Source organism: Haplochromis burtoni, unplaced genomic scaffold (assembly GCF_018398535.1).
Source record: "Haplochromis burtoni strain Fernald_Lab_line unplaced genomic scaffold, NCSU_Asbu1 Contig_74, whole genome shotgun sequence".
Lineage (NCBI taxonomy): Eukaryota > Metazoa > Chordata > Actinopteri > Cichliformes > Cichlidae > Haplochromis > Haplochromis burtoni.
The window spans coordinates 1,489,342-1,497,188 of NW_024582435.1; positions in this window are offsets into that span (position 1 = coordinate 1,489,342).

Genomic DNA, 7,847 nt, shown 5'->3' on the forward strand with positions numbered 1-7,847 from the left:
ATTTTAGCTCTATACATGTGGATTTGTTGGATGCAGAGTGATCGTGTCATCACATCATAAACAAGCACTCTGGCTCTCACAGCTGAGTTACAAAAAAGCTGCATAGGATGAACTAGCAATGTTAGCTGTTTTATTCAAATGCGTGTAGTACAGAGAATTACAGTACATACTGTAAGTACAGCAGAGCAGCCTGTGTACAATCGACCAATAATCAGTTTCCCTCTGTGCCAACAGATGGCAGTAAATCCTTAAGAGACATTATCGCCCCCTGTTTAAGCCTCCCAGAGTTTTGGAGTGAAGCTCAAATAGAAATGCCATTTTGAAGCAACCAGACTAGAAAGTATTAGACACAGCTCCACTCCAAAGTATTTTCTCTGCCTGCGTGTCCCAGGAGGATTTGTTTGCCTTTTGGTTTTATTTAGTCACTGTAAAGAACATGAGACGGTTTGGGAGAGTGACGTGCTGCGGGGGGGAGACGCGACTGCTTTTCAGATTTGCACATCTGCACGTGTGCAGCACTGAATGGCAATGATGCCTCCCAACTCCACCTCTAACTGTGCAGTACTGTTATCTGCTCGCTACCAGTGCTGCATGTCTTCACTCGCTCATTTATATATATATAGTAATCATCTTATTTATTCACGCCTCACACACTGGGCTCCTCCCCGCGTGTCGTTGAGTATGTGCACTGCTGCACACTGAGGGATGCTGCAGCATAATGAGCTGTGCACACCCTGACACATCTGTTTGTTTTGCTTCTCTGCCATTTTCAGCAATTACGTATGCTGCTGGATATACAGTAGGTACTCACGTGCTCTTTTTTTCACAGGTGTGTCTCACAGCATGTCAGGGTGCAAAGACTGGTGCTAAACGTATTGGCTGAGACGGGCTTAAATCCTGGCTCTCAGTGACAGCGAGGCTGGGCGTGTTTGCGTTCCCTCGATGACTTTGTACATGAAGCATTTACACACAGAAAAGATTCTGCTGCCACATAAAAAAATAAGTGAGAGAAAAATAGACCGGCCTCAGTTGGACTTCCTGCTTGAAGTGAACAGAGCAACAATGCGCCAGGGGAGTTCTGGAGAGCAGTTATTCCGGATTTCACACTGTGGCTTTGGTCGGTAAACATGACTCGGACCGCAGTGCAGAACTCATCTGAATCAACAGAGACGGGGGGACAGAGCAACCGTTGTTTTGAATGAGAAGAGACAGACTTGAGATAATTACTCAGTTTTCATCACAAACTACATCTCGCTCTCCTGAAGAGGCCGCGCTGTGTCACATGACCCTGTGTTTGGTTGCTTTTTGCGTTTTATGGAAGTCACCAGGTGAAATATGGAAACCAGGATCGACATGTTGACTGTTTGTCCTCGCATCAGCTTTCTGCTCTTTTAAAGCACGCGGCCATCCTGCCTGCTCTTATTCATAGACGAGCGAGCGTCTGTGTCGGGAAACCAAGACAGCTGAAGAGTTTTTGGGTTACAGGCGTGCTTTTGTCATCGTGGCGCTGTTGGTCCCGTTACCCGCATGTAACGGTGCTTTGTCTCACTGAGGCACACATAGCTGCCTTTTTAATGTCTGGGCCTGACACTTTTATTCTCAAGGTTATTCATCACGTATAACGATCCCATTGTAGCGGCAGCTAATTACAGAAGACAGCGACGTCGGTTTGAACCTTTCAGGCCACCGTTGCTGTTTAACTGAGAACGCTGCACAGTCAATGGTCGTGTCCAAATTCACGGGCTGCATCCTCCTGAGGCCGCATTTGTAGACTGATTACGTCACAGCGACGCGCCGAAGGCTGTCCAAATTCGTAGACTCCTCCGAATGCAGCCGACACATGCGTCCTCCTTTTCCCCGAATTTGAAGTATGGGTCGGGTGTGTCCTTCATGGCCCACCATATCCCAGAATGCATAGCGCGGCCGAGCCAGATTCCAGTTTCCAACAATGGCGGTTTTAAAATTACTCATACTAATCTTTCTGGGTCACAAAATAAACTTTTAACATATTTTCAGGCGAGAAAGTAGCTGTGTAAACATCAAATATCTGCTCGGTTTATCAAGATATCGCATATTTGCAAAAGTGCTTCCACGTTTTCGGAGACGTCCCACCAGCTCGATAGCTAGCCGGGAGCTCGAGGGTCACTGATGCGGCCGAGAACGGCACAACTCCCGGCACATCATTTTCAGATCACCGCGGACTTTCGCTACTCAGGTTAAACGTAATATATAAGTCACTTAGACAACCTAAAAATGTTATTGTTGGGCTTTTTTCAGTGTTTTGTTTGTTCGTGAGTAAATCGGTTTGGCTGAGATTAAAGTTATTAGATTAGATTAGATAGTTCTTTATGTCACAGAGGATGAACATAACTCATTCACAGCTGATGCGCTGTGGGTAAAGGAAGCGGGGAGGTGTGCCATCATAAACTATAAAGACTTTTTATTAACGCCTGACTGTAGCTCTCGTTTTCCGTTCGCATTTCACTTTTCTGTATTAACAACCAAAGTGATATCAGAGCAATGAAATGTGTCCGTTTCCTGCTGGCAAAAGGGAAAAAGCAGTGATACAGCTACAGCTTAGAATTTCATAGAATCACAGTCAGAGATTTTTTCTTCACTTTGCATATTTGATTCTTCTGATACCAGATAAATCTGCATCCTTTAATCATTAATCTGCCTTTGGATATTTTTCTGTGCTCACCTTCTTTCAGTACCTTTTTATGCTTTGCCATTTCCTTTTGTCACAGATTTATTATATTACCATATTATACAGTCACCTCTTCACTCCACGGTATAAAATGCACCTCAGACTCTATGGCAACATTCAATCCTCAGTCATGATCTCTGAGTGGGAGGTCTTTTGTGCACAAACAATGAACACTCAGACAGCTCACAATCAACCAAGAAGGATTTAGTATAAAGGGTACGCAGTAAAAAAAAAAAAGGCTTAGGTGATCCTTCTATAAAATCAAAAATGAGACGGCTAAACGCAGCGTGCGATCTGGACGGAGCTACATCGCCGAGAGAAAGGAGTCATAATGGCAACGGTGAAACGTGCCCGTGGTGCACGCAGGGTTGAGTGATGTAGTGTTCACCACAGCCTCAAATGAGAGCATCTTCATTCCCCAAAAGCCCCTCACACAGCTTGTGGGGGAAACATGGAGTGTGCGTAATGGCCTGGCTGTGAGAGTCCGGGGATTTAGCAGCTAGACTTAAGTCAACTCTGAGGCTCATCACAAACATCATTACTTTCTCCTGGCTTGTCCTTTTCCCTCTTCGCTGGCCCCGGTCTGATAGCTGTGTACAAACGACTAGAAGCAAAGGGAGGGATGGCCTGGTTTGATAAAGAATGATCGACTCGAGGATTGCCATTTACTGGGTAAGTGCTGGTCTGTGGCTCTGTATCCACAGAATAAAGCTTGTGGCATCTTGTAGAGCTGATGTGATTAACCATCCCGGCTGATGTGGCTCACACAGGCGTTTGCACCGAATAGTCCAACATATAACCATTGTCACGGTTAATCAGGACACTTCTGCAGCTGCAGTAACTGATTTTGGTTGGAGCTTTGCACAAACTTAAGAGGGAAGGGGCCGGTGCTTTGACAGAATTCCCGTGGGAACACCAAAGCTACATCACAACACTTTGGCTCTGACAAACCACACAGATAACTTGCAAATGGAATGAAAGTTTGCGTCTCCAGAATGTTTTTAACGAGTCTCCCTGGAGTGTCGCGTAATGACTGTGACTCCAGAAAGCAGAGAGAGTGCATGTGTTCGGTCTGCATGCAGCTTTTTGCTTTCTTTTGCCCGTTTATGCACCAGTAGCTCAAGGGACTCAGACTGTCTGCAGAAAGGCATAAAAAACTACAAAACTGTTTGTGAGGAATGGAAGAGCCGGCAGGAGGAATCCACTTAATGTTAAATCACTCGTAAAAAGTTACATAGAAAATATAAATCGATAAACTCACACAAACATAAAGAATGCTGACATTTTCTAACTGATGAGATACAAAAACAGATTTTAATCAAGAGCATTTTTAAGGGTCTGTGTCTTTTGTCCTCGAGGTGTGAAGTAAGTTTATGTTTCGAGGCACATTTTGCATATTTTCCTTACTTTATACTTTCACTATAGTTTATGTCCTTAAACAATTTGAAACAGAAAAACTGCAAAAGTAACAAAGTCAATGATTTAAGTGACTTGTGAAAAGCAAAAGATTGTACAGAGTTATGAAAGGCAGAGCGCTCGAAACAAAGAAATGCTTCAACTAAATGATTAAATCGCACCCTAACATTGGATAACGTGCGACAGAGAGAGGTGGCTGATTATCTGTGATGACTAAAGCAACAGAAAATCTTTTCCCAGCTCTTCTTAACTAAAATAGTTTTCTTAAAATGTCTAAACACTGTGCTAACTGTAACGAATTCTGCCTCCAAATGGTGTCGTCAATGCAGGAAATCAAAGAAGACCAAAGCTGACCTAAACACAGACTGTCCAAAATATTAAACATGATCCTAAAACAGGTATCTGCATATGAATATGTAAATATATCTTTAAGCTTGGGACAGGAATGAACAGTGTTCTGGTTTCAGGCTGCTTCTGCACTGCTGCGATCCTCGTTGTTTTAAGTGATTCCAAATAAAATAGCTCAGCTCTCACGTTAGCTTTTTTTCTGTGTCTGCAGGAGAAACTGTAAGTTTAGTAAATGATGCTACATTGCTTCTGTCTTGATGCAAGATCAGTCATCCAGGATACATTCGGTTAGCTAACGTATCCTAACATAAACTTGGTGTTTTGATACTTTTAGGGTGCCCGTCCTTTTTCTGTGCTTCCCAGCTAAGACGTCGATTACTACAAACTATAGATCCTATCATTAGCTGGCTAACGTTCCCAGATAGCAGCCAAAAAGTATTCAGTCACCTCTCCAAGTCACTGAATTCAGGTGTGAAAATCAAGCACCTACTGCAGACTGCTTCTACAAACGAAAGAACGACACGAGGAGTGTCAGCGTGGTACCGTGATAGGATGAAACCTGTGCAAGTCCAGTCCTGAAATTTCCTCACTACTAAATATTGCACATTTAGCTGTTAGAGGTCTTCTACCAACGTGGAAGCGATGGGCAATGAGGGCACCCGAGCCGTGACGTGGTGGCCGGTAAAATCACAGAGCAGGGTCAGGCTCATAGAGCAGAGGCGGTCGCTACAGACCTCCAACCTTCACGTGGCCTTCAGATTAGCTGAAGAACATCTTTATCATCTAAGCCTTTCCTCACCAGGACAATGCAAAGCTTTGGATGCAGTGGCGTACAGCACGCTGCCAGCGGACTCCAGAGAAGTGGACGAGTCTGTGTTTGGCAACAGTTCAGCACTGTGGCTGGATGTGCTGCTTTCTGACATCTTTCAGTGTGCTTCATTTTGTCAGACAGCTTCTATTTAAGTCATTTCTTTATTCAGCTCAGCGTCATTTATTCTAAAAAGTCCAGGTAATCACAGTGAGCGATTTAACAAGAAGGGGCAATTACTTTTCCACACAGGGTCAGGCAAGCTTGTTTTTCCCCTTAATAAATGAAATCTTCATTTATAGACTTCATTTTAAATTCCCCCGGTTATCTTTGCCAAATATTAAAATTGGACAGGAAGCAGGTAAATAGTCAGTACTGACTCATTTTATATTTATTACTCAGGTTAACTTTCTCAAATACTAAAATTTATTTGATCATCTGAAACATGTAAGAGTGACAAAAAGAACAACTAAGAAATCAGTAAGGCGGGAAGTACTTTTTATGTCTGTTTTTTTAATTAGTCTATTTTTTAACAATATTTTAAAAGCATGTAGTGCTGGCAGTGTTGGTCAAGTTACTTGAAAAAAGTAATCAGTAACTAATTACCAATTACCTCCCCAAAAAAGTAATCCCGTTACTTTACTGATTACTTATTTTCAAAAGTAATTAATTACTTAGTTACTTTTTAAAAACACGATTTACAACCTGAAGAGGTGATAAAGTGATAGATCTTTCAGCCCAATTCTACTTTTTCTGCATAATCCATCATACAAAATGTAATCAAATGGAAAAGTCTCTTTTTAAAACTTGTTTTATTAGTTTTAATCTTTTAACTTTATGCATCAAGCAAAAATTTAATTATCTGCAACATTCTCTGACTGGAAGAAATTAGTTTAACATTTAAACCTATTTTCTGCACATTCCAGCACATAAAATAAAATATTTTTTGTGTTTACACTCAGTCTTTCAAATAGATGCAAGTAAAACACAGCAGAAAATAAATAAAGTCAAAGACTCGGCGGTCCTGTTGCTCTATTTTCACCTGTAAAGCAGGAGTGGGGTAGGCGGAGGGTTACCCTGGTGCAGGTGTGCCGCGGTCAGTGGAAGAATCCGCGAGTTTCTCTGTGAGTTTCCCATTACGTCGTAGCTACTCGGTGCTTGTTGGAAGTTTAGGGGTTTTTTCGCTGTAAAAAGAAGTTTTCTTCCCACGCACAGCGGACACTAATGTTTTTGTCACTTTTTATGGAATCAAACTCAAAGTAAGGTCAGTACTTCCACGCTTTAAACGCTGCACGCTCATACTCTCTCTGCACTTGATATGTGATCCATTGTTGATCTGCACACAGCTGTTGTCACGAACGTCGCACTCGCTTACGTCACTGTCATGAGACATTCTCGCAAAAAAAAAAATCTCACCTTTTTCCTACGGGAAAGTAACGGTAATCTAATTACCGTTTTTGCAATAGTAATCCCTTACTTTACTCGTTACTTGAAAAAAGTAATCAGATTACTGACCATCTCTGGGTGCTGGTAGGTGGATTTAGTTTATTTTGAACCGAGCAGAGCTTTTATTACCTCCAGACCATAAACAGCATAAATAGCAGGCGCATCCAAATGAAACACAGTGATGATGAACTGTTTAGCAGTGTTTCAGTGTTTTGGAGAAATCACTGAGGATTGGAAGATGGAAGGAAGTGAATCGGTTGTCTGCCTTGCTCTTTCAAGCTGTGGTGACAATCAGAAACAACAGGAAGCTGAGCAGCAGAGAGAAAGGCGATTATAATGAAACTGGAAGAACATCTCGCTTCTATAAAAAAAGATTATTCTGCACAAATTCTCAGCCTCCATTTCTACTCAGTATCAAAAACAGATTTGGTGCCATAATTTTGTTTGTATTCATTCATAATAATTAAATAAAACATACTCTGATAATACTGATATAGTAATTTCAGTAGTAACCCTGTTTAAATAAAGGCATTGGACCAAAACACATGTCCAAGCCACAGCAGCAAAACTGCTTGGAGGCAGAGTGCTGCACAAAATGGATTTATGAACCAAGTCACAAACATCCTGAACACTAAATATATCTTTTTTTATCCCTCTGCTAAAAACAAGGCATTACCACTTTCCTCAATGTTATGCTGCACGGAACATTTTGTGTGTCGCTGATGAGATAAATGAGGGGATAGACCAGGCGTGGGCAATCCCAGTCCACGAGCGCCGGTGTCCCTGCAGGTTTTAGATCTCACCTTGGGTCAACACACCTGAATCACATGATTTGTTCAGGCCTCTGGAGAACTTCAAGACATGTTGAGAAGGTAATTTATCCATTTAAATCAGCTGTGATGGATCAAGGACACATCTAAAACCTGCAGGGACACCGGCCCTCGTGGACTGGGACTGGGGACCCCTGCCTTAGACAAACGGCAACTTTCCTCTAATGCAGGGGTGGGCAACTCCAGGCCTCGAGGGCCGGTGTCCCTGCAGGTTTTAGATGTGTCCTTGATCCATCACAGCTGATTTAAATGGATAAATTAGCTCCTGCAGTTCTCCAGAGGCCTGGTAACG